The sequence below is a fragment of the Narcine bancroftii genome, chromosome 10 (genome assembly GCF_036971445.1).
Source record: "Narcine bancroftii isolate sNarBan1 chromosome 10, sNarBan1.hap1, whole genome shotgun sequence".
Lineage (NCBI taxonomy): Eukaryota > Metazoa > Chordata > Chondrichthyes > Torpediniformes > Narcinidae > Narcine > Narcine bancroftii.
In genome coordinates, this window is record NC_091478.1 from 81039538 (window position 1) to 81064422 (window position 24885).

Consider the following 24885-nt stretch of genomic DNA (forward strand, 5'->3'; position numbering starts at 1 on the left):
ATATATTGATTTAGAAAACTTACCTGAACACATTTGACAAACTCCAAGACATCCAGCCCTGTTCCAGTATGGGAGTCCCAATCAATATGTGGAAAATTAATATCCCCCGCTATCACAACCTTGTGATGTCTGCAGCTGTCCGCTATTTCTCTACAGATTTGCTCCTCCAATTTTCATTGACTATTGGGTGGTCTATAATATAACCCCATGAGTGTGGTCATACCCTTTCCATTCCTCAGCTCCACCCATATAGCCTTAGTAGATGAGCCCTCTGGTCTGTTCTGCCTGAGCATAGTTGTGATATTTTCCATGATAAGCAATGTGGCTCCTCCCCCTTTCACCACCCCCCCCCCCCCCCCCACAACTATTCTATCGCTAAAGCAATAGAAGCCCAGAACATTGAGCTCCCAATCCTGCCCCTCCTGCAACCAGTTTCACTAATGGGCACAATGTCATAATTCCACGTGTCAATCCATGCTCTTAAGCTTGTCTGCCTTTTCTACAATACTCCTTGCATTGAAACAGATGCACATTAGAAAATTTGCACCCAGTACAATTCATTCACATTATCTTTTCCCTCCTCCACTCCTCTATCTGCTTTGGCACTCTGTTTCCCATTCCCCTGCAAATCTAGTTTAAACCCACCAGAGCAGCTCTAGCAAACCATCCTGCAAGGATATTAGTCCCCCTCCAATTCAGATGCAAACCGTCATGTCAGATGCAAACCTTCACTGGAAGAGAGCCCAATGATCCAGAAACCTGAAGCCCTCCCTCCTACACCTTGTCTTTAGCCACATATTAAGCTGCATTATCCTTCTATTTCTAGCACGTGGCACAGTGTGCAATCACTCCCTGAACTCTCCTTGCAGGACCTCCTCATCTTTCCTACCCATGTAATTGGTCCTTATATTGGTTGTGACATCTGGCTGCTTATCCTTCCTCCTGAGAATGCCGTGAACTCGATCTGAGATATTTCAGACCCTGGAGCCAGGGAGGCAACATAGTATCCCGGATACTTGATCTCTTCCACAGAACCTCTTATTTGTCCCCATAATTATGGAATTCCCTATCACAACAGCTCACCTTTTCTCCTCCCTTCCTTTCTTAGCCACAGGACCAGACTCTGTGCCAGAGACCTGATCACTGTGGCTTATCCCTGGTAGGTTCCACCTCCCCCAACCCAACCCCCCCCCCCCCCCCCAAAACCAGAAGATGAACAGCCACAGTTGTGCCCTACACTGGCTGCCTGTTCCCTTTCCCTCTCCTGACTGTCACACATCTATCCTCCTCCTGTCTTCTTGGTGTGGTAGTGTGCCTATAACTCCTGCCTATCAATCCCTCTGCCTCCTGAATGATCTGGAGTTCATTCAATTCCATCTCCAATTACTTTGCTTATCAGGAGCTGCAGCTGGATGCACTTCTCATAGATGAAGTTGTCAGGGATACTGCTGGCTTCCTGACAACCCACATTCTGTAAGAGGAGCATTCCCCTGCTTTGGCTGCCTTTCCCACTGATTTTGACTAGAAGAACAAAATATATGATACATAAAACCCGCCCTGACCTGTGCTACCTGCTGAATCCTTCTAGTTCCTTGAAAAAGGTGTCCCTTACTTACTTCCACTCCTACTATCCCTCACCTATTACCTGTTCTTGCTGAGACAAAGCCTTACCGCTCTGACTCAGTCCACTCCCACAATGATAGATCCCTTGACTCAACATTTACTCTCTATGCCTTTCAACATTCAAAATGTTTCACTGAGATCCCCCCTTATTACAATTTCTAACAAGTACAAGCCAAGAGCTTTCAAAAGCTCCTCATATGACAACCCTTTCATTCTAAGAATCATCCTTGTGAACCTCCTCTGAACCCTTTCTAATGTCAGCACATCCTTTGCATCTGAGTATTTTCAATTTTCTCCCTATTTAGAAAGTAATCTGTTTATTTTTCTACCAAAGTGCATAACCGTACACTTTCCGACATCATATTTCATTTGCCACTTCTCTTGACGATTTTCCTAATCTAAGTCCTTCTGCAGCCTCCGCTTCCTCAAAAATAATGCCAACTTTGATTTTCAAAAACATGCTTTTGCAGAAAAAATGAAAAACACAAAACTTGAAACTGCTATATTTGCTTTAAATTGCAAGAAAGAACAAGGCAAATTACTGACCTAGAAGATTTTCACAAACTTTGCAGCTCTATTATATTTAACATGAGTGAAAAAAATATAAACAGTTAACAAAAGATAAAAACAAGAGTGTATAAAATGCAAAAGACAGCACTATACAACAAAGCTAATAAAGAAATAATTAATTTAAAACATTAATGTATCTTTGATCAACAAGCATTGAAACTACTCACAGGCCTGACCTCCACAACAAGATATAGATAATAAATCAAACATAAGTTTGTTTCAGTTACCTGCATTTATTTGTCTATATTTTATGAGTATTACTCAACTGCGCTGGGTAGGCCACGTCTCTAGAATGGAGAACCATCGCCTTCCCAAGATCATGTTATATGGCGAGCTCTCCACTGGCCACCGAGACAGAGGTGCACCAAAGAAAAGGTACAAGGACTGCCTAAAGAAATCTCTTGGTGCCTGCCACATTGACCACCACCAGTGGGCTGATATCGCCTCCAATCGTGCATCTTGGCGCCTCACAGTTCGGCGGGCAGCAACCTCCTTTGAAGAAGACCGCAGAGCCCACCTCACTGACAAAAGACAAAGGAGGAAAAACCCAACCCCCAACCCCAACCCACCAATTTTCCCCTGCAACCGTGTCTGCCTGTCCCGCATCGGACTTGTCAGCCACAAACGAGCCTGCAGCTGACGAGGACATACCCCTCCATAAATCTTCGTCCGTGAAGCCAAGCCAAAGAAGATGTGTATTAATCTTTTTATGAATCTTCTTAAAATATTAATATTTTGTGCCAAAGGATCCCCCTTTGTCTGACTCTCTTTACAATATCAATATTATTTTCAAAGGCAAAGGGTTTCCCCCCCGACACCTTTGCCTCTAACAGGGGGAGTAGGCCCCCTCAAAATTGTAGGCCCATGCCCACCGGCTCACTGCCCCCTACCTTCTGTTCTAGCCTACCTTCAAAGCCCACCACATACTATTCCGCTTGACGTCGACTGAAGTGCCTAATCTTGCCAGAACTATGTGCCTGCATGAAGCTCTGCTAAATACTCCCCCCTCTGCAGGCTCACTACGCTTGTGCCTGCCGGCCAAGGTACTCAAATCCATTGCACATGCACTAGCCGGTACTCACACACAAAGATAGCCATGGCCACCCAGCCAATAGACCTTGGGACGCCGACTAATAAAGTAAATACACTTTTTCACATTTCACACAGGGCATCTGGCCATCCTGACTGCGCCCTTCTGAGGTCTGCACCCTAGGCGGCAGCTTAATTCGCCTAGTGGTAGTGTTGGCCCTGCATACAGGGGTTACCCCTTCCCCAGAAAAAAAATTCCTATGATTCAAGAACTTGAAACCCTGCCTCCTGCAACATCTCTTCAGCCACTAATTTTTCTGCACTATCTTCTTCTGGCCTTCCCTAGCTCTCCTGGATCTATTGGTTATTCTCATCTGACTACTCCTGGCGTTTTCTGATGGAATAGTGTTCATTGGCAGTTCTGGATCATGCGAACACCAGGCATTTTTCACTGATTATACATCATCAGGTTGTCTGCCAAGTACTGTTTTAGGAGAGCAAGCAGGGTGCTTGGGACTGGGACTGGGACTGGGAAATATAATTTCCTTGATATTGAAGCATAGTTCAGTGACTTCTTGATGCTTGTCAAAGTTCCATTATTATTGTCCTTCAAAAGACTTTATAGAATGACATGAACAGTAAATTTTGTATTATGAACAAGTGCCAACTAATTGGGTTATACAGTATTTCTTCTTGTAAAACCAAAACTATAAAAACTGCATTACTTAAATATAAATTCAATCACTATTTTTATAGCTCAATGAGCATGATTACAGTGGAGTTTATAAATTTGGTATCAGAGACATTAACCAGAAGTTTAGTGTGTCATTCCCCACATGCACAGAATTATTTTGTGGAACATGGCAAGTTAATAAAGAGAAAATTGTTTTTCTAAAACTTTCTACTTAGAGGTGGTGTGATATTATTGAGTTGGAGTGAAGATCTCATATTATACAAGCATACCTTAGGCTCTGAATTTCATGGTTCTTTCTATTTGTGATAACTCTATTTCCCTTTCTATCAGTTCATTCACTCTGCACCAGACGGTACCCATCTTTCACATTGTGACCTTGAGTGAATTTTAACTCTTTGCTCCAAAGCATCACTAAACTCTCATTTTTCTTGTCCCTAATTTCACTTCATCTATGTGTCTTGTCATTTCTTTGGAATTAAAACATTGTGGATCACACTAATGCTGTTTGTAAAAGTCACAGTGGGCATTTTTACGGTTCTTGTCTGCATGGTACATGAGTGCAGTTTATGAATTTCTGCTCTTTGTGGAAGATGGCAATGCAGGGAAACTTCTGTGCCCATTCTCTCTGCTCTTGATAAACAGACGGAAAGTGACATGGAGTCTTCTCAAATGGAGAGCTCCCAAAAGCAGAACTGACACCAAGATGTGGTTGAGATCAGCAATTGCTGTCCAGGGTAATCCTTTTGCTAAGAAAGTGAAAGTGACCCTAAATTCCATGGTAAAGTAGTCAAATAACACATGAAATTATGCCTTGAAATGTAAGTTGTTAGGGATTGTAATGAGGGTAAAACAAATGCAGTTTGAACAGTATCATTTCTGAGGAAATAGGATTTGATTGGCCTGTGGTTGAATAGGAACTCATTTTTGCAAAGCTGTGAAGTTGAAAACTTGAGTGCCGATGATATTTGAGTGCTGTTATCGAGTATCTATTTTGAGAGAAAATGAAAATCCAACTGGAAGAGGTGGAGATTAGTTTCCCAGTGAAATGTTTGTAAAATACTCTACCTTTGGGGTCGGATGGAGGAAGACAAATCATACACGATGGAGTTGGTGATCAGAAGCCAAAAACTGCCAGTGCTGAAACCTGCTCTGAAGAAAGAGTGGTATACAGAGGGACCAGATGAAACTGAAGACACTGGGTGGGTGGTGTTGGAAAGGGAGAGCAGAAGAATCCAGAAAGGAGAGGGGTGTGGAGGGAGATGGAACCAGAGAGGGGGATGAGAATGAGTGGGTAGTGGGTGAGAAAAGGGACAAAAAAGACAGGGCAGAAGGGGTATAAAAGAAGAGAGACAGAATTCATTACCTGTAATTAGAATATTCTATGTTCGTACCATTGCCCAAGTGGAATATGAGGTGCTGTTCCACTAATTTGTCAGGCCTCACTCCAGCAATGGAGAAAAGCCCAGAACAGACAGGTCAGTGTGGAAATGGGAAGCGATTTGAAATGGCATGTAACTGGAAGCTCCGAAAGGCCATTATGGACAGAGTGTAGATGCTCTGCGAACTGGAGGGTTTATTGAGCACAGTAAAGGTGAAGCCACTCTGCTAGAAAAAGAAAGATATTTTCAGATGTCCTGGAATGCAAGGCCTCATCTTGAGAGTAGGTATGGTGAAGGCAGAGTAACTGGGAGAAGGATAGCATCCTTACAGGTGTCTGGGTGGGAGGCAGTGAATTCGAGGTAGCTGTGGGTGTCGATGGGTTTGTCATAAATGTCAATCTGCGACATGACTCATCTTTCTCCACCTGACCCATTTGGTTTTTTTTTTCTCACTCCCCTTTTGTTTAGCATCTGACAATTTCTACCTTTGTCCATCAAGTTCACTAATTCCACATGTGACCCCAGTCTTACCCCGCCCTCCCTTCCCTCTTTACAGTCTTCTCTTATACAGGTAGTCCTCAATTTACAACCGTAATTGGGACTGAAGGATTGGTCATAAGTCAGATTTGCACATCTTAACGAGGTATTAAAGCAATTTTTCAAAAAGAATGTTCAACAAATGAACCTTTAATGAAGAATCTCAGCATATGTACAGCATTTTTTTAAAAATTTTGGTCAGATGTGTGGGTGGACGTAACTCAGGTAGGTCGTAAGTTGAGGGCTACCTGCACAGATCCTCAGTCTTGATCAAAGGTTTTGGCTCAAAATGTGGACTATTATTTCCCCCCCCCCCTCCCCCCCCTACTGATTCAGCTTGACTTGTTGCTTTTCTCCAGCAGATTATGTATAACTTCAAATTCCAGTGTCTGCAGTATATGGTGTGTTTCATTTGGGTTCAGTTCATTTTTGTCAACACAGTGCCATTCTTTTTTGAAATTGTGTGAATGAATTTCTAGCATGGTTTTTTGTTTCTGAAATTGATTCAAAATTCTCACCAGACTTGCTAAAGTTCATTCAAAACTTTGTCTCTTGGTCATAAACTCACTCACTTATCATCAATCTACATCAAATTGTTTTTGTTGAACATCCAAAGCAAAGTAAATTGTGCCAAAGCATTTGAGCAGAGAATAAGCAAAACAAACTTTGATGTCAAATTGCGTACAGGGACCACAGAACAGATGGTCAAAGGGGTAAATTTTAAGGAACATCTAACAGAAGAGAGAGAAGTGTTAAAGGCAGACAGGTGTGGAGGGAATTCCAAAGCTTTGGGCTGAATCAGCTGTCAATAATCGAACTATTAAATCAGAGATGTTCATGAGGTAAAAAATGGAAGGGAATAATAGGTCTTGAAAGAATGTACATCTTATGGAGATTGGAGAAAGGGAGCAGTGAGGTTGCAGATAGATTTGTAAACAGATGGAAATTTTATAATTAAGCATCGATAGATCAGAAGCGAATGCAGGCTTGTATGGAAGTGGTTCAAGTTGGGATTTAGGTTGCAGAGTTTTCAATGAGCTCCAGTTTTGCATTTGATGGGAGGTGGGAGCCTGATGATGAGAGCAATGGAATATTCATATTTAATGGTACCAGGGTGCTTTGTTTTAAAGCAGTCAAGGTTTAAATCGAGCAAAGTCACTGGCATGAAAGAAGATCATCTGGCTAATGAAGTAGATGTAATCAAATGTTCATCTCATTTTAACAGCAACAACAGTGCTGCAAGCAGTCTGATTCAGTAACAATGTACTTGCTCTTTCTAATGTTGAAGGAAATTTCTATTCATGTAGCACTGTCTGACAGACACGCACTGACACCTGTATCTCCAACATTAAAAGTTTTGATCCTCTCTTAAATGTAGCAAAATTCTGTATTTGCTAAACCTCCCAGCCCTTTCTCCTGGCCTTTGCTTTCAATCTGTCAATGAGAAACTTTCATCAGCTTCAACTCTCCTTTCTGAAATTCCCACCCTAACCTTGTCCTCTTTACACCCTAACCTTGTCCTCCACTGCATGTAAAATACTGCTCTATTGGGCTTGCACTTAGCTGTCATTCTGAAGCATTTTTCTATGAATGAGCATCTTCTTCTGCTCTTTAAAGTATACCTGCATCCTTATGTGGCTGACAGTATCTTTCAATACTGTATGCATATGATGAATATTTGTTGTTTCCAACAGATAGAACAATATTTAGATTTTCTCTGCAAGATTTGTGGAATTTTACCTATTAAGATACCTTTTTCTCTACGTCAAATAATTGTGCATTCAAGTCTCACAGCAGGGATTTGAGCACAGTCTGGGTGACTGAGACAGCTGAAGGGTTGGAAGTGCTGTTCTTCAGTTGAGATATTAAGCTCTTAGAGATGGACAATTCTTCAAAAATGAAGAGACCAATGATCTAACATCCATTTCCTCAGATTCCCCAGAAGCTTGGATGAGAATAACAATTTTACTGTTAATGCTGGCATCACTTTCAAGCTTTTATGCAGTTAAACAGTGAATGATGCAGCCTGCGATGCTTAATGCTTAAAGCATTAGAATGTTTAGTTTGTTTTACTTCCTGGTTTACAGTCTGTAAGAAATCCTCATTGTGGCTGATTGATTAACAGCTTGATAACACTACTAGTATTGGGTGCTTGCGATCACCTTAACTTCTAGTTATAACTGACTCCGAGGAAGGTGTAAATTGCATGACAGAGATGGTTAAATTTTTAAGATAGTTTTTTTAAAGATAGGCAATGAACAACATTATTTCAAAATTGGGCATTTAATTCATACTCACTCAATTTTAATTCCCTTTTTTAAAATAGCTTTTGCCTAAATTATTTAATCATATTTCAATCTTGTATACATGTAATTGTTCACTGGCAAATAGATTTTGTCAAGGTCATTTCTGAAAGCACAGCAGGTCTAATTTAAAATGGCCATCTAGTTTGGTGGTTGACTCCTTTACATTCCATTTCATAGTCAGACAGATGTTCTCTCATAAAACATGCTTTTAATAAAATGTGCGAAATTCTTTCAATTAAATATTCCTGAAAGTTGAACACAATTTGTGTCGAGCCAGTTACTCCCATATCTCGAATTGACTTCAAAATTAAGGCAGCAATGCTTACAGATCATGATTACAAAAATATTTTCCATGGAAGTTTTAAGAGAACAAGGAAACTGGAACAACTGCCTCACTGTTTACTGTGAGTCCTTTGATCTGAAAAAGGCTTTTGAGTACTAATAATAAGTTTGAATGAGTCAATTAATGCAATCTTGGCCAAGGCTGTTTTCTCATTTCTTCAAAAGAATTTGGATCCGGTTGCTCAATTAACTGATTTGTTTTAAAACAGCATGACAATAAAATAAAGCTTTTCTGCAGTTCTGTAATAAAATTCTATCTATCAGCAATCTTATTTTCAAGATAACTCACATTTCAAAATATATAGAAACCATTTTAATCTTGATTCATTGTATTGGATCTTGTCAGAAATTGCTAAAATGCTCATGAAATTACAGGGTACTTTAGAAATACATGTTATGTAACAAATTACATTCATAAAATAGATGTTTTTTTACAGATAGGGAAAATAATGAATTGTAATTTTGTGGTGGCTTTCCTGAACTTGGGACGTCCCAGAAAGCTTTTACATGCTAATTATGTGACTCCAAAATGGAGTCAGCATTGTAATGTTGGGAAAGTGGATGGCAATTTAACTTTCAAAAGTTGCAATATGATGCTGGTCAGATCATGTTTCTTGGTGAAGAGTTAAATATTGCTCAGCATATAGAGCTTTCCTTCTCTTCTTTGGACAATTCTTTAATATTTATGGTTCACCTGAGGAAGTCCACGATGACCACAGTTGTTGTTCTGTCCGTAATCCGTGTCATAGATCTTTCCATCAGCGGTATAATGGCATTGTCTTATTGCTGAATGGTGATGGAGGGGTTAACTATTGGAAAACCTGCTGCTGCTGTGATGTGCACCCCTCCACTGTGGCCCCAATGTTTTAACTGAAAGGCATCACTAGTGTCAAGGAAATGGCAATGAGTAGAGTCTAGATTTTTGTAGACTTCTGAACCAATATGTTACATATGGCATAATAAATAGTGTATAATCAAAATATAAATTATTATTTGCAATTGTTATTTTTATCTGATAGAATGATAATATTGTAGGAAAAGGCAGTATCATATCCATTAGTGTTGCACTGCAGTTTGTGCCTTTGAGTAATGAGTGCACTCGTGAACTGTGTAAAGCAAATGAATAAGAAGCAAATTCAGTCCTGTGCATCAGCAAAAAAGAGTGTGCGGCATTCAAATCCTTATCAATAGCATAACCAGAACTTTAAGTTCAAAACTCACTTCACTTGAAGAAAAAACTCCACGCTGGAGAAAGAAACAGTAAATGTTTCAGATCGATTACTTTTTATCATAAGTTGATAAAAAAGTAAGTTCTGATTGTTGATCTATTGAGTCTCCTTAGCAACTGCCTAACCTACAGTATGTTAGGATTTCCCTTCTGCTTTCCAATGGAATTACAACTGTCCAGTTGGTTGCAAAGCCCTAAGCAGGATGCAGAACTGCAGTCAGTTTTGACAATGGGGGAGCTTTTCCAATATTTATGTCTAACTAGCAGGATACCCGGCTTTGCCCAGAAAATAAAATACTAATTTGTTGACTGCATGGTTGAAACAAAATTTTATGTTAGTTCTGCGTAAATAAATTTTTTCAAACACAACATTTATATTCTTTGTAACAGAGATACACAGCAGTTTCCTGCTGCCTGCTCCTTGTTTGACTGGAGGCCTGAACACTGAGGCAGGCCTGGTGTCGCTGTTCTGTTTCCCACTGCCTGTCCTTGCCTGCCTGGAAGCTTGAGCACTGAGATGGGTGTAGCACTGCTGTTCTATTTCCTGCTGCCTGCTCCTTGCATGTTTGGAAACATTAATAGTGAGGTGAGACTGATGTACTCTGAGGCAGGCCTGGTGTCGCTGTCTCTTGCTTTCTCCTTTGTCTAACTCTACGAGCTTGTCAAGAGCTTCTGCCAAAGTTTCTTTGCTTTTTTGGGCCCATAGCGAACTGGGTTTGGCGACTTGTTTTTATTCTGAATGTACATCGATGCACATTAGGAGTCCCTAGTGTAATTTAATTTTGTTTTGAAATTCATATGACCTTAAAGGTTAAATTCAATGTAGTCATGACATTCAGCATCAAATGCTACCCCTACTGAACTTCCTTGGGCATTTCTAGAGTGGTCCATATTGATTTGTATGGAGAACAGACAAAAAAAAACCAGACATACATGCACAAATATATATTAGATTAACTGCCTTAAATTTCAAATCTATGTATCACAAAAAAGTTCAGACATTCAACACTTGCATTCAAAATATTATGATTAAATCTACAATTGAATATTTTTCTCTTTTTAAAGACCTTCTGACATGGATAAATAAAACATAATTCAGATGAGAAAAATTGTACTTTTTGCTTTTCCTTACTCAATTAAATGGCTGCCAACATTTGACATGATCAGGAAAATAGGGAAATTTGAAGTAGCAAAAATCTGCTAATGAGTTCACCATTGGTATCAAATAAAATGCTGAGTTTCTCCAGCATTGTGCTTTTACTTCAATCACAAGGTCTGCAGACTTTCAAGTTTAACTTCAGATATTGGACCAGGTTTGCTGGCTGTTGGTGGAGGTGGTTTAGCCATTTAAGTGACAATATGTCTGCAACTTCTGATATTAAACACGTCTTCATCTCTTTGATTGATTTGATCCACCAAATCTATCAGTCTGCTTCAATGTTTGACTCCAATGTTGTGCTTGAAACATTTAAAAATGTTAAATAATCTCTGCTTTTACAGGCGGTGAGGTTAAGTTGGCTGTTAAATCCTTCATGGTTATTTTAGGGTAGGTCTGCACCATGACCACAAGTTCTGCCACCTCCAAGCAGGCCAGCAGAATGCCTTCTGCATTCAAATCAACTATGTACACTTGTGGAAAGGCTACATATGGTGATTCTTGAAAGGAGGACATGGGCCTGCAGGATCTATCTCACTAATTTAGGCCACAGAGCAAATATTTAAGTAACATTTTTTGAAGTACATTTGGATCGTCGCAGACTAACTTTTACTGCATGGGTTTCTAAACATTTATCCAGAGACCCTTTTTTCCTGCAGAGGTGCTTAGCTTGCAACTCTCATTCATGTAAAGTGGAGCAGTATTTGTTCTTGTGAGATGTGTCATAAACATATATTTCTTTACTTTTAAAAATATTTTTATTGAGTTTACCATATAAATCCTACATACAAAGTCTTCAAATATAACAAATAACATCTCATACTATATACATATCACAAATTAATTTAAATGTAAATCAAAAACATATCTATGGTTGTTTATTTAACAAATTCTTAAAAATAATTCTGTATAGAAATCAAGTAAACTACATTAGACAATCCCTTGGACTAAACAAAGGGTAAATTCTGTCTAATTTAATGATTTGATCAATGACAACCATAATTAAACTCATATTTAACAAGTTAATCTAAAAAAACAAGGAAACAAAAAAAAACTAAATCTAATCTACCCCCTCCATCAAGGTTACCTTGTAGAAAAGGATGTAAAGATATGGATCAAGTAATGACCTTCAGACACTAGAAACATATATTTCTATATATTTCACTGTGATTGTTAATCACAATCTTGACCTGCATGACCCGCTGAGTTCCTTCAGCACTTTTACCAATGATCAGACCTATTTTTCATGATAATGGTACAAAAACCCTCCTGAATATGTGGTAGGAGTCTACAGGAAGAGATGTGGATTCTTGTGATCCACTTGTTATGGCTAAGATTATCTTGCTGGGAATTCCTTCGTCTCCCATGCAACAAAACTTATCACTTTTTCTTATATAATTTTTTATTTTTCACACTGTGAACCATATCAAACAAAATATGTACAAACGTATCTCATTAAATTTACACAGTGGTCTTTTCTCCCTTTTTTTTACCCCCCCTTTCCTTCTCTCCCTCTACCCACCCCCCTCCAAAACCCATAAATATTCAACATATACAATACAATAAAAACATAAAACAATATTTTCACACAAAGGAAAATAATCAAGAAAAATGTGTCATCAATTTATTACACACTGAATCTAGTCATTTTGTCTTCTTATCATTTTCATTCTTATTTTAGAGGATGGAGGTCGTAGGCAAGCTCTCTCTGATATGTTCCATGTTCGGTTCCCAAATTTGTTCAAACATTGTGACTTTATCTTTTAAATTATATGTTATTTTTTCCAATGGAATACATTTATTAATTTCCATGTACCATTGCAGTGCACTCATCCTCTCTTCCATTTTCCAAGTTGACATTATATATTTTTTTGCTATCGCTAAGGCTAACATAATGAACTTTTTTTTGCACTTTATCCAATTTGAGGCCTAATTTTCTACTTCTTATGTTACTTAAAAGAAATATCTCTTTTGGTATTTTTTTTAAAAAATTATTTAGTATCTGATTTAATTCTTCCCAAAATGTATTTTGTACATGCCCAAGTTGCATGTAATGTTGTTACTATTTCCTTCTTGCAGCGAAAAGATCTAACTGATAATGTTGAATCCCATTTTTTTAATTTTTGAGGAGTGATATAAACCCTGTGTAACCAATTATACTGTATCATGCGTAACCTTGTGTTTATTGTATTGTTCATAGTTCCAGAACATAACTTTTCCCATACTTCATTTTTTATCTTTATGTTTAGATCCTTTTCCCACTTCTGCTTCAGTTTATAGTTTATTTCATTTTCCTTCTTCTTCTTCTTCTTTGGCTTGGCTTCGCGGATGAAGATTTATGGAGGGGTATGTCCACGTCTGCTGCAGGCTTGTTGGTGACTGACAAGTCAGATGCGGGACAGGCAGGCTCGGTTGCAGCGGTTGCAAGGGAAAATTGGTTGGTTGGGGTTGGGTGTTGGGTTTTTCCTCCTTTGTCTTTTGTCAGTGAGGTGGGCTCTGCGGTCTTCTTCAAAGGAGGTTGCTGCCCGCCGAACAGTGAGGCGCCAAAATGCACGGTTGGAGGCGAGATCAGCCCACTGGCGGTGGTCGATGTGGCAGGCACCAAGAGATTTCTTTAAGCAGTCCTTGTACCTCTTCTTTGGTGCACCTCTGTCTTGGTGGCCAGTGGAGAGCTCGCCATATAACATGATCTTGGGAAGGCGATGGTCCCCCATTCTGGAGACGTGACCCACCCAGCGCAGTTGGGTCTTCAACAGCGTGGATTCGATGCTTGCGGTCTCTGCCAGCTCGAGTACTTCGATGTTGGTGATGAAGTCACTCCAATTAATGTTGAGGATGGAGTGGAGACAGCACTGATGGAAGCGTTCTATGAGCTGTAGGTGATGCCGGTAGAGGACCCATGATTTGGAGCCGAACAGGAGCGTGGGTATGACAACGGCTCTGTACACGCTGATCTTTGTGTGTTTCTTCCGGTGGTTGTTTTTCCAGACTCTTTTGTGTAGTCTTCCAAAGGCGCTATTTGCTTTGGCGAGTCTGTTGTTTATCTCTTTGTCGATCCTTGCATCAGATGAAATGGTGCAGCCGAGGTAGGTAAACTGGTTGACCGTTTTGAGTTCAGTGTGCCCGAAGGAGATGTGGGGGGGCTGTCATGGTGGGCAGCTGGCTGATGGAGGACCTCAGTTTTCTTCAGGCTGACTTCCAGGCCAAGCATTTTGGCAGTTTCTGCAAAACAGGATGTCATGCGCTGGAGAGCTGGCTCTGAATGGGCAACTAAAGTGGCATCGTCTGCAAAGAAGAGTTCACGGACAAGTTGCTCTTGTGTCTTGGTGTGAGCTTTCAGGCGCCTCAGATTGAAGAGACTGCCATCCGTGCGGTACCGGATGTAAACAGCGTTTTCCTTATCTTGCAGCTTAATGTACATGTTGGTTATAAATCTTTTGATTATCATTGTGTCTGTAATCACGTATTCAAAGCTGTTTCCTTCAGGTAATCTCAAGCTGTTTCCCAATTTATCCTTTAAATAAGCTTTCAATTGATGATATGCAAACATTGTACCATGAGTTATTCCATATTTGTACTTCAACTGTTCAAATGTTAATAAATTATTCCCAAAAAACAGTTTTCTATTCTTTTGATTCCTTTTCTCTCCCATTCTCTAAAGAAAAGGTTGTCTATTGTAAAAGGGATTAGCAGATTTTGCATCAATAGTAATTTTGGAATTTGATAATTCATTTTTTTTTCCTTTCTAAGTGGAAGTACTAGTGAGTTTTTATATTGCACCAGCTTTTTATCCCACTTATAAAGTATATGTTCCGGTACATTTTCCCCTATTTTATCTAGTTCTATCTTAGTCCAGTCTGATTTTTCCCTTGTCTGGTATAAATCTGATAAATACCTCAATTGTGTGGCTCTATAATAATTTCTAAAGTTTGGTAACTGTAAACCACCTTGATTATACCTCTCTGCTAATTTATCTAACGCTACCCTTGGATTCCTCCCTTTCCACAAGAATTTCCTTATTATTCTCTTTAGTTCCTTAAAGAATTTTTCTGTTAAGGGAATTGGTAATGTTTGAAATAAGTATTGCATCCTTGGGAACACGTTCATTTTAATGCAGTTTACCCTCCCTATCAACGTTAGTGGTAATTCTTTCCAATGTTTTAAGTCTTCCTGCAATTTCTTTATTAGTGGCTGATAATTTAGTTTGTACAAGTGGCTTAAGTTATTATCTAACCTGATCCCTAGGTATTGGATTGCTTGCGCTTGCCATTTAAATGGTGATTCTTTTTAAAATTCTGTATAGTCTGCGTTACTCATTGGCATTACTTCACTTTTATTTGCATTGATCTTGTACCCCAATATTTCTCCATATTCCTTCAATTTCTTATGTAATTCTTTTACTGATACCTCTGGTTCTGTGAGGTATACTATGATGTCATCTTCAAATAAGCTGATTTTATATTCCTTCTCCTTTATTTTTATCCCTTTTAATTTCTATTCTTATCAGTTCTGCCAAAGGTTCTATTGCTAAGGCGAACAATGAGAGGGATAGTGGACATCCCTGTCTAGTTGACCTACTTAATTTAAAGTGACTCGATACATTTCCATTTACTGTTACCTTCGCCAACGGTCCATTATAGAATGCTTTAATCCAATTTATATATTTTTTCTGGTAGATTGAACTACTGTAATACCTTAAATAAGTAATTTCACTCTATTCTGTCAAAGGCTTTTTCTGCGTCTAGAGCAACAGCCACTGTTGGTTTCATATTTCCTTAAACTGCGATTAATAAGTTTGCAGACATTGTCAGCTGTTTGTCTTTTCTTAATAAATCCAGTTTGATCTTGTTTTACTATTTTAGGTACATAATCGGGCAATCTGTTTGCTAATAATTTTGCTATTATCTTATAGTCTGAGTTAAGTAGAGATATTGGTCTATATGATGCTGGTGTTAATGGATCCTTCCCCGTCTTTGGTATTACTGTAATTATTGCTGTCTTACATGAATCTGGCAAGTTTTGTGTTTCTTCTATCTGGTTCATTACTTCCAGGAGAGGAGGAATTAATAACTCTTTAAATGTTTTATAAAATTCTATTGGAAATCCATCCTCTCCTGCTGTTTTATAGTTCGGCAGCATTTTTAATATATCCTGCACTTCCTCTATTTCAAATGGTTTTATTAGTTTGTTTTGATCCTCTTCTTGCAATTTTGGCTGTTCAATTTTAGCTAAAAATTCCTCTATTTTATCACCTTTCCCTTGTTTTCAATTTGATTAAAATTTTCATTAATCTCTGTTGGATTATATGTAATTTGTTTGTCCTTTTTCCTTGATACCAGTATTGTTCTTTTAGCTTGTTCTGTTTTAAGTTGCCAGGCTAATATTTTATGTGGTTTTTTTTCTCCCAGTTTATAATACTTTTGCTTTGTTTTCTTTATGTTCTTCTCCACCTTGTACGTTTGTAATGTTTCTTATTTAATTTTTTTTGTCCGCCAATTCTCTCCTTTTCATTATATCATCCCTTTTTACTAATTCCTTTTCTGCACTTACTATCTCCCTTTCCAACTGCTCTATTTCTCGATTGTAATCCTTTTTCATCTTAGTCACATAACTTATTATCTGCCCTCTAATGAAGGCTTTCATTGCGTCCCATAATATAAATTTGTCTTTCACTGATCCTGTGTTTCAAAAAATATTTTAATTTGGCGTTCAATAAACTCCCTAAATTCCTGTCTTTTAAGTAGCATGGAGTTTAACCTCCATCTGTATGTTCTTGGTGGGATGTCCTCCAGTTCTATTGCTAATAATAGGGGTGAATGATCTGATAGTAGTCTAGCTTTATACTCAGTTTTTCTAACTCTCCCTTGAATATGGGCTGACAACAAAAACATATCAATCCTTGAGTATGTTTTGTGCCTACTCAAATAATATGAAAAGTCCTTCTCTCTTGGGTGTTGCCTCCTCCATATATCCATAAGTTTCATTTCCTGCATTGATTTAACCATAAGTTTGGCTACATTATTCTTTTTACTTGTCTTTTGTCCAGTTTTATCTAACATTGGGTCCAAATTAAGGTTAAAATCCCCTCCTATCAATATATTTCTTTGTGTATCTGCAATCTTCAAAAAAATATCTTGCATAAACTTTTGATCCTCCTCGTTAGGCGCATAAATATTGAGCAGATTCCAAAATTCTGAGTATATCTGACACTTTAACATTACATACCTCCCTGCCAGATCTATTATTTCCTCCTCTATTTTGATTGGTACATTTTTGATAACTAGCATGGCAACACCTCTAGCTTTTGAATTATAGGATGCTGCCGCTATGTGTCCTACCCGGTCTCTCTTTAATTTGTTATGTTCCACTTTAGTTTGATGTGATTCCTGCAGAAATGCTATATCTATTTTTTCCTTCTTCAATAAATTTAGTAGCCTCTTCCTTTTAATTTGTTTATGTATTCCATTAATGTTTATAGTCATATAGTTCAACATGGCCATCTTATAAGTTGCATACATCTCTTTTCCACCTCTTTGCCACCTCCATCCCCCTTTTCACCATTTTCATCGCTTAGTTTTCTCTTATTGCACTTAATGTACAACAACACATTTAAGACATAAAGTACCCCCACAGTTCCCACATCCACTAATACCTTAACCCCAAAAGCCCCCCCCCTCTCTGAGTTGCCTCATACCCCTTGCTGGGCAACCACAACTCCCCTTTTCATTTGGATTGCGATGTTGTTCGCAGCATCAACTGATTTTGCAGTGATGGTTTTACCCCCTCCACCCAGCCCTCTCCAGAAAACACTTTTTTTTAACACATATAACAAAGCTCTCGCTCTTTTTTTCACCCCCTTACTCCCTTCCTTCCCTTCCCTTTTCCCTCTTTAGTTCTTTACATCTTTATATTTACTTTATCGCCATTCTTCATTCTTGTTACATCTCTTCATCTCTTCTCCTGTCCTGCAAATGTTCTGCGAATTCTTGCGCTTTCTCTGGATCCGAGAACAGTCTGTTTTGCTCCCCGGGTATAAATATTTTAAGCATGGCTAGATGTCTTAATATGAATTTGTAACCATTTTTCCATAAAGTTGATTTCGCTGTATTACATTCCTTCCTCCTCTTTAAGAGTTCAAAACTTATGTCTGGGTAAAAAAAATTTGAACCTTGTATTCCAATGGTTTATTATCTTCTCTAATTTTATTCCTTGCCCAATCCAGTATATTTTCTCATCATGTATCTCCAAAATTTTACTAAGATGGATCATGGTTTTTGATGTGTCTGTGGTTTCAGAGCTAATGCTCTGTGTGCCCTTTCTATTTCCATTTCTTCCTGCATTTCTGTCATTCCCAGGACCTTCGGGATCCAACCTTTTATAAATTCCTTCATGTCTGTGCCTTCTTCACCCTCCTTCAGGCCCATTATTTTTATATTGTTTTGACTACTATAATTTTCCAACATATCAATTTTCTGAGATAACAACTCTTGTGTCTCTTTAATTTTTTTGTCACTTTCTTCCAATTTTTCTCTTAAGTCATTCACTTCCATTTCTACAGCCATTTCCCGCTCTTCCACATTCTCTACTCTTTTCCCTATTTCTGTCATTACCAGTTCTAACCTTTGCATTTTATCTTCTGTTCTTTACATTTTCCTTTTAATTGCATTAAACTCTAATGACAACCATTCTTTTAGGGATCTCATTTGTTCTTCAAAAAAGACGATCTATATTCTGTTCATCAGTTTTACCTTCTATATCTCTATGAAGATCTTTGTCTTCTTCTTCTCTTCTGTGTGTTTGTGTCTCTTCTGTTTTTCCTGATGAGCTGCTTGTATCTCTTTGTCAAGCCTCTTCTTGCTGGGCCTCTTGTTGCTGTTCCTCCCCTCCTGGGCTGCTCGTCTGTTGTGCTTCCTGACATTGGTCGTCTTGTCAATCTTCCCTCCGTCTGTCTTCCACGTCTGTTTCCTTGCACCCTCTTCTGCTGTCTTCCTTATCCTCTAGCTGAGAGCCCTGGTGTTGGGCGTCCCTCAGCTGCTCAGTCTGTGACAGCCCGCTTCTCTGCTGAGGTCCGCTCCCTCCGGTGTCCTCTTTCTCCTTTGATTGTGCACTTTTGTTTGGCTCCGAGAGCCATTTTTGTAGTGCACCGGCTGGTGGATTTTGACTCTGTAGGGCAAGCACTGATCTCAAAGGTCAGGCACTCCTCGTCACCACAGCATCCTGTTCCCTCCTGCAGGTAAGGCCTTCTTCTTTCTTCTACGGTGACTTTTTAACTTTTTTTCCAGTTGTTCTTCTCCTTCTTGGAAGCCATCTTCTTTCTCTTCTCTGTATCTTTATCTTCTATTTCTTGTACTCTATTTTTGTTATGCTTTGCTTTTTCCTAACTTTTTTTCCTATTTTCCTGGAGAGGGCTGGTTTTCCGAACTGGCCACTGCTCCCTCACGTGACTCCTCTCAAAACTTCTCACTCGAGGCAAAGTGATAGTCAATGTTTTGGGTTGTGGTGCTGTATCAGGATTGAGTGTAGGGGGAAGATGGCCAGTGTAAAAGGGTGAGAGGGTGTTGAAAGACAGATTAGGTTAGAGGTTGAACCAGGTGCAGTGAGGGATGATGGTCAGATGGAGCCAGGTGATGGAGGAGAGATGGCAGGTGAAGACTGTGAGGTGATCAGTGGAAGCAAAGAAGGGGAGGATGATGTGCAGATGAAATTAGATGAGGGTAGGGACAAGGAGGATACGCCAGAAAAGAGAAGACCCAAGTGTATATGTGTGTGGTTGCTGGGCAGATGGAGATGAAAAAGGGGAATAAAAGGAAACTGAATCAGTAGGAGTGAGAACAGAACATGAAGAGAGGATTATCTGAATTGGCTCTATATTCCACCTTCGACTATCTCTTCATACTTTAAAATGGTAGCTTTCCATGTTAATATTTAAAGGGTGGAACAGTAATCTGCTCTAATAGAAGTTCCTCCTTCCCTAGTTTCATTATAACCTCTGATAAACTGAGGAAACAATATAAACAATATAAACAATGAAGACCATATCATTCTTCTTTTAAGGTCCTAGAAACCCCACCAGGTGCTGAGATCACCAGAAACTCATTGATTTCATTCACATTCAGGATAGGAGCATATCCAAGTATTTTAATCCAAAGGAGAATTTTGGCTTGCGTAAATGCCAGGAACCAACTGACAACAGTCCTACTGAGGTGAAGTAGGATTGTTTTACAAATCTCCTGGACTGCAGAAGGTTGAAATGTGCTTCAATTCTTAATTCAGATTTCACACCTCAACTTGAATAGTAATAGCTGATGAAAACATTATTATATTTGCACATTTCCTTGTAATAAAAGGAAATTACTTTTAATTGGATTGTTTCATGTTTCAGCGTACTACATCTAACCATGCAACCATGCTTTACAGACATTTCCACAAATTGTGATATTTGGACAGGTTTTATCCCTAAACTACTCTACTACTTGGGGTCCAGATGCTATCAGGCTCTATTTATTTATACATTGCATCAATACATAAACCTCTGAAGCTTGCAACAATAGTGAGGAATGAACACACAGATAATTTGATATCTGATTTCTGGAAAGCTTAACATAAAAGGGTTAGAAGAATTACAAGATATTTACCACTTATCTCAGTACTTCACTTAAGAAACTTCTCTCTCCTGGAATAATACCACACTGAGGCAGTGGCATGTCAATCTCATCAGTAACTTTGAGAAACTGAAAACTTCCTTATTTCCCTTGAAATTACGAAAGGTCTTGTTTTAAAACATAGCCCCTAAACACATCTCACCAGAACATGTGTCTTCTGTTCAATGTAGCTAAGTTCATAGTTCTACCAGTTTGTGTTCTCGCTCTTCCTCAGATGGTACTCGCTGTATTAATGCTTTAACAGTTGATCTAGTATCTCATAAATACTAGATTTAAAATCATTTGCTATTGGTTAAGCTGTTTCACTTATTCAAATGTATTATAGGAAACTATGATCTGGAATTTGTGTATTCATGTGGAATTTTTGAGTAGCATTGCTAATTGTAGAAATTTTGCTGCTGGGAATATATTTAATTTATAACTGTAATTAAAAAGAGTTCAAAGAGTTGGATGTTGGCAGAATTCTCAGAATGATGCTACCTTTTCTTAAAGATATGCTGTGATATTACATGATTTATTTCTGGAGGGGATTTGCATGTAAATGGCATATTTGTTGGTAATTGATCAATCCTTTTGTGAAAACTACATAGAATATGAAATATTGTGTAGGTATCAATTGGATAAAATTGAATATTCATGTAGTGAAACTGCAAAGCTACTTGATTTACATCTTTCTCTTTTTCACTTTAGTTCTTTAAAACTTGCATATCAGCATGTATAAATGGTGATTCTTTCATCGATTCAGTCAATATAGTCATTCTTGTCTTCTTTGGGAGGAATTATCATTAACTTTTAAGTTCAACCAGTACATTCCATGAAATTCATTGCAAATGTCATCTGCTTGGGCATGTTAGTACAGCAGGAAATAAATTTTTAGCTTGAGAATACTCTTGGTGATGTCCATTGTTGATTAGACCTTACATTCTGCTAGTTAGTTCCTTTACCCCTTTAGCCTTTGTGAAGCACATGATTAAAACAACACTCATTCATATCCAAACTGGGTGAGGAATTGTCTTGGTCTTGGAGGAAGGAGGGAGAAAATAATTTCATGAAAGAGTATATTCTTTAAGTCATGTCTCTCAGGACCCAAAGGTTTGGTTGGTGTCATCAGGGAGACAGCAAGTATCAGTGGTGAGGTTAGGTAGATATGTCATGGTGAGGAGAAGATGCTGGGGATCAGTGAGGGATCTGGAATAAGAATCTGGATAGAAGGTCAGTCATGGAGTAAAACGAGATAGGTTGGGAGATCTAAATTTAGATGAATTAAAAATGTAAAGCTGGGGAAACTCAGCAGATCAAATGGTGTACTTTATATAGCAAAGATAAACACCCCTAACTTGCACCCTTCATCAAGGTTTGAAATGTTATTTATCTACCTTTATCTTTTCTATTTCAAGTATGCTGTTTGACCTGCTCAGTTTCCCCAGCTTTGTATTTTTACTTCAATCACTGTCTGTAGACTTTCATGTTTTACTCTTAAAATTTGATGCTGCTACATTCCCAACCTTGCATGCTTGATTAGATATAAATTAGATATAAATATCAGCCAGTGTATTTCCCTCACCTCTTCAATCAGCGGGCTGTGAATTCAAGTCCCACTCGACCCACTGATGATATTTCAATGCTGTCCTTAAGAACTTGTTGCAAAGTTGGAGGTGCTGTTTATCAAGTGAGATATTAAACTCTGTCCATTATGACTCAGAGCAAGAAATCTCAGGGAAGTGATTTGACTGGCTGTAGCATTACTTGTGAAATTAATATATTTCAAGGGAAAACATTCCAATGGTTGGAGATAATCAGACATTACAGCTGAAATTCCTCAGGTATACCTGATAGCCCAGGCATTTTTAGCTGCTTCATCAATGACCATCATAAGGTCTGAGGATATTCATTGATGATTGCACAATATGCCATTCAATTCATAACTCCTTAGCAGGTGAGCCAGTTCATAACTTCATACGTCAAAACATAGGCAGCTTTCAGGCAAATGCTGTTATGTAGCAAGTAACGTTCCTTCCACAAAGGTGTCAGGCAATGACAAACTCCAATAAGAAAGGTTCTAACCATCTACCCTTGATGCTGAGTGGCATTACCATTACCACCATCTTGATACTATCCTCCACATCCTGTGTATCACCATTACATTGAAACTCAGTTGGATCAACACGAGAAATTGTGTGGCTGCAAGAACGTCGGAGGCTGCTTTTGTAGTTGTTGTAACTTGGGCATTCTATGGTAACTTGCCTATGTTTCTACCAACTCTTGTGAAAGTCCAGGAGTCATCTCCCTACCATTTTCACTCCCTTCACCACCAATACTTTGTGGCTGTGGTTTTTACAATTTACAAAATATACTGCAGTTACTTGGCTAGACTGCTTAATGGAACTTCTCAAATCTGCAACCATAAAGAACATGGAGAACAGGTAGATGCAAACGCCAGCATTTTGAGGTTCCCTTTCAAACTGCACATCATTGTCAATATCTGAACCATTTCTTTGTTGTCACTGTGTCTAAAGATTGGAAATTTTTAACCTAACAGCATGAGGAGTGTGCCTTCACAATGTTTCAAGGAGGGAGCTCACCACCTACCTTAACAAGGCAGCTTGTGACTGGCAACGTCCTGCTGCCTCCTAGATCCTATACAATCAATTTTTTTAAAAAATCAATTCAGTGACGAGCAAAGTTAAAATGATTTATTCCTTAATCAACATCTCAAAAGCAAATAATTAGGTGATTTTTTTGATCCTATTTGCTACAATGCAATATTGACTACATCTTGAATAAGACTGCTGTTCTTTCTTTCATGCTTGTCATCAATCTCTGATACTCTCAATGTACAACCCCAGAAATTAAGCCTTGCTGCTCTGATCAAACCTGTTGCAATACAGTGCATGGATAAAAAACCTCTCTTATAAAGACTGAAATATGGGTTATTTTCAAGGTTTGTTTTATCTACTTTTTAATCTGATATGTAAAAACCTCAACTGTTCAATTTCTTGAGAAAACAGTCGATATGTTTTGCCTTTTCCCGGATCCTATGTTGACATTCCACAATAGAATTGTGTTTGTCACCATCCAAGTCCAAAAAAATTTTTGTTAGACACTTCCTACATCTTTTAACTTAAACAGAAGGAAATTGGATGAATTCCATAAGTGGCCTGTATCCCTATTCTCAATGTAGGAGATGATGACTGCTGAGACAGTGAAAGGTGAAAAACAATGATGAGATGCAGCCAGAGTATCCAGATTGTCAAAATATGAGAGAGATCCTTAGTTCTTATGAAAAAGATAAGTGAAAACCTGAGTGTCTGAATGCTTTTCCCTTTCATCTATATTATGATCATTCCTATATTTTTATTTGCTGACTTGTCTCCTTTATATATTTGGTTATTTCTTGGATTTTTTTTTTTTTGCTTTTGTTGTGATACTTTTTTTGTTCTAAGCATCTGACAACCTGTCATTTATTAATTTCATTGAGTGAGTAAAGCATTATAATATGCAGTTTATACAAAATGCAACTACTGTACAATAGATAATTGTGTTTACATTAAGGAGGTGTATTTTAAATTTCAAATAACCACATCATAGTTTGCTAATTTCTCAAACTAAGCATCAAAGTCTATAAAGTTCATATCTATTGTTAGAGTACATTCCTGACATCACATACAACCCTCAGATTCTTTTTCTTATGGGTGAGGCAGAATTACTACTTATTGGTAGTACAAAAAGACTGTACTCAAGACATGTAAACAAATAAAGAAATGTAAACAACTTTCTACACAATGCAGAAAGAGAAAAAAAAATTAACTACAAAAGTAAGAGCTCTTAAATAAGTCACTGATTGAGTTTGTTGTTGAGGATAGTGAAGGGGTAGCAGCTGTTCCCGAACCTGGTGGTGTGAGTCTTTGTGGCACCTATAGCTCTTTACTGATGGTCGCATCAAGAACAGAGCATCTGCTGGGTGGCATGGATCATTAATGATTGGTGCTGCCCTCCAATAGCATCATTCCTTGTAGATGTTCTCAATGGTGGGGAGAGTTTTGCCTGTGATGTATTTGGCTTTCATTCAGAGATATTGATGTCCCCATACCAAACTGTGAGGCCACCAGTCAGCACATTTTCCACCGCACATCTGCAGAAAATTGCCCAAGTTTCCGATGTCTTACCAAACCTCTGCAAACTCCTGAAGAAGTTGAGGCACTGACCTGCTTTCTTCACAATGCCATTAGTGTGTTGGGACCAGGAAAGATCCTCCCAGATAGTGACTCCCAGGAATTTAAATTTGTTTACCCTCTCCACCTCTGATTCCCCCACTGATGACTGGATCATATACCTCTGGTTTTCCCTTCTTGAAGTCAA

At 38.5% G+C, this 24885-nt stretch overlaps 1 long non-coding RNA gene across 2 annotated transcripts in view; it reads left to right on the forward strand.

The window, feature by feature from the left end:
• LOC138744832 (uncharacterized) overlaps window positions 1-24885 on the forward strand; it is a 216380-nt gene that overhangs the window by 183364 nt on the left and 8131 nt on the right. The gene's annotated exons all lie outside the window — the stretch shown is intronic.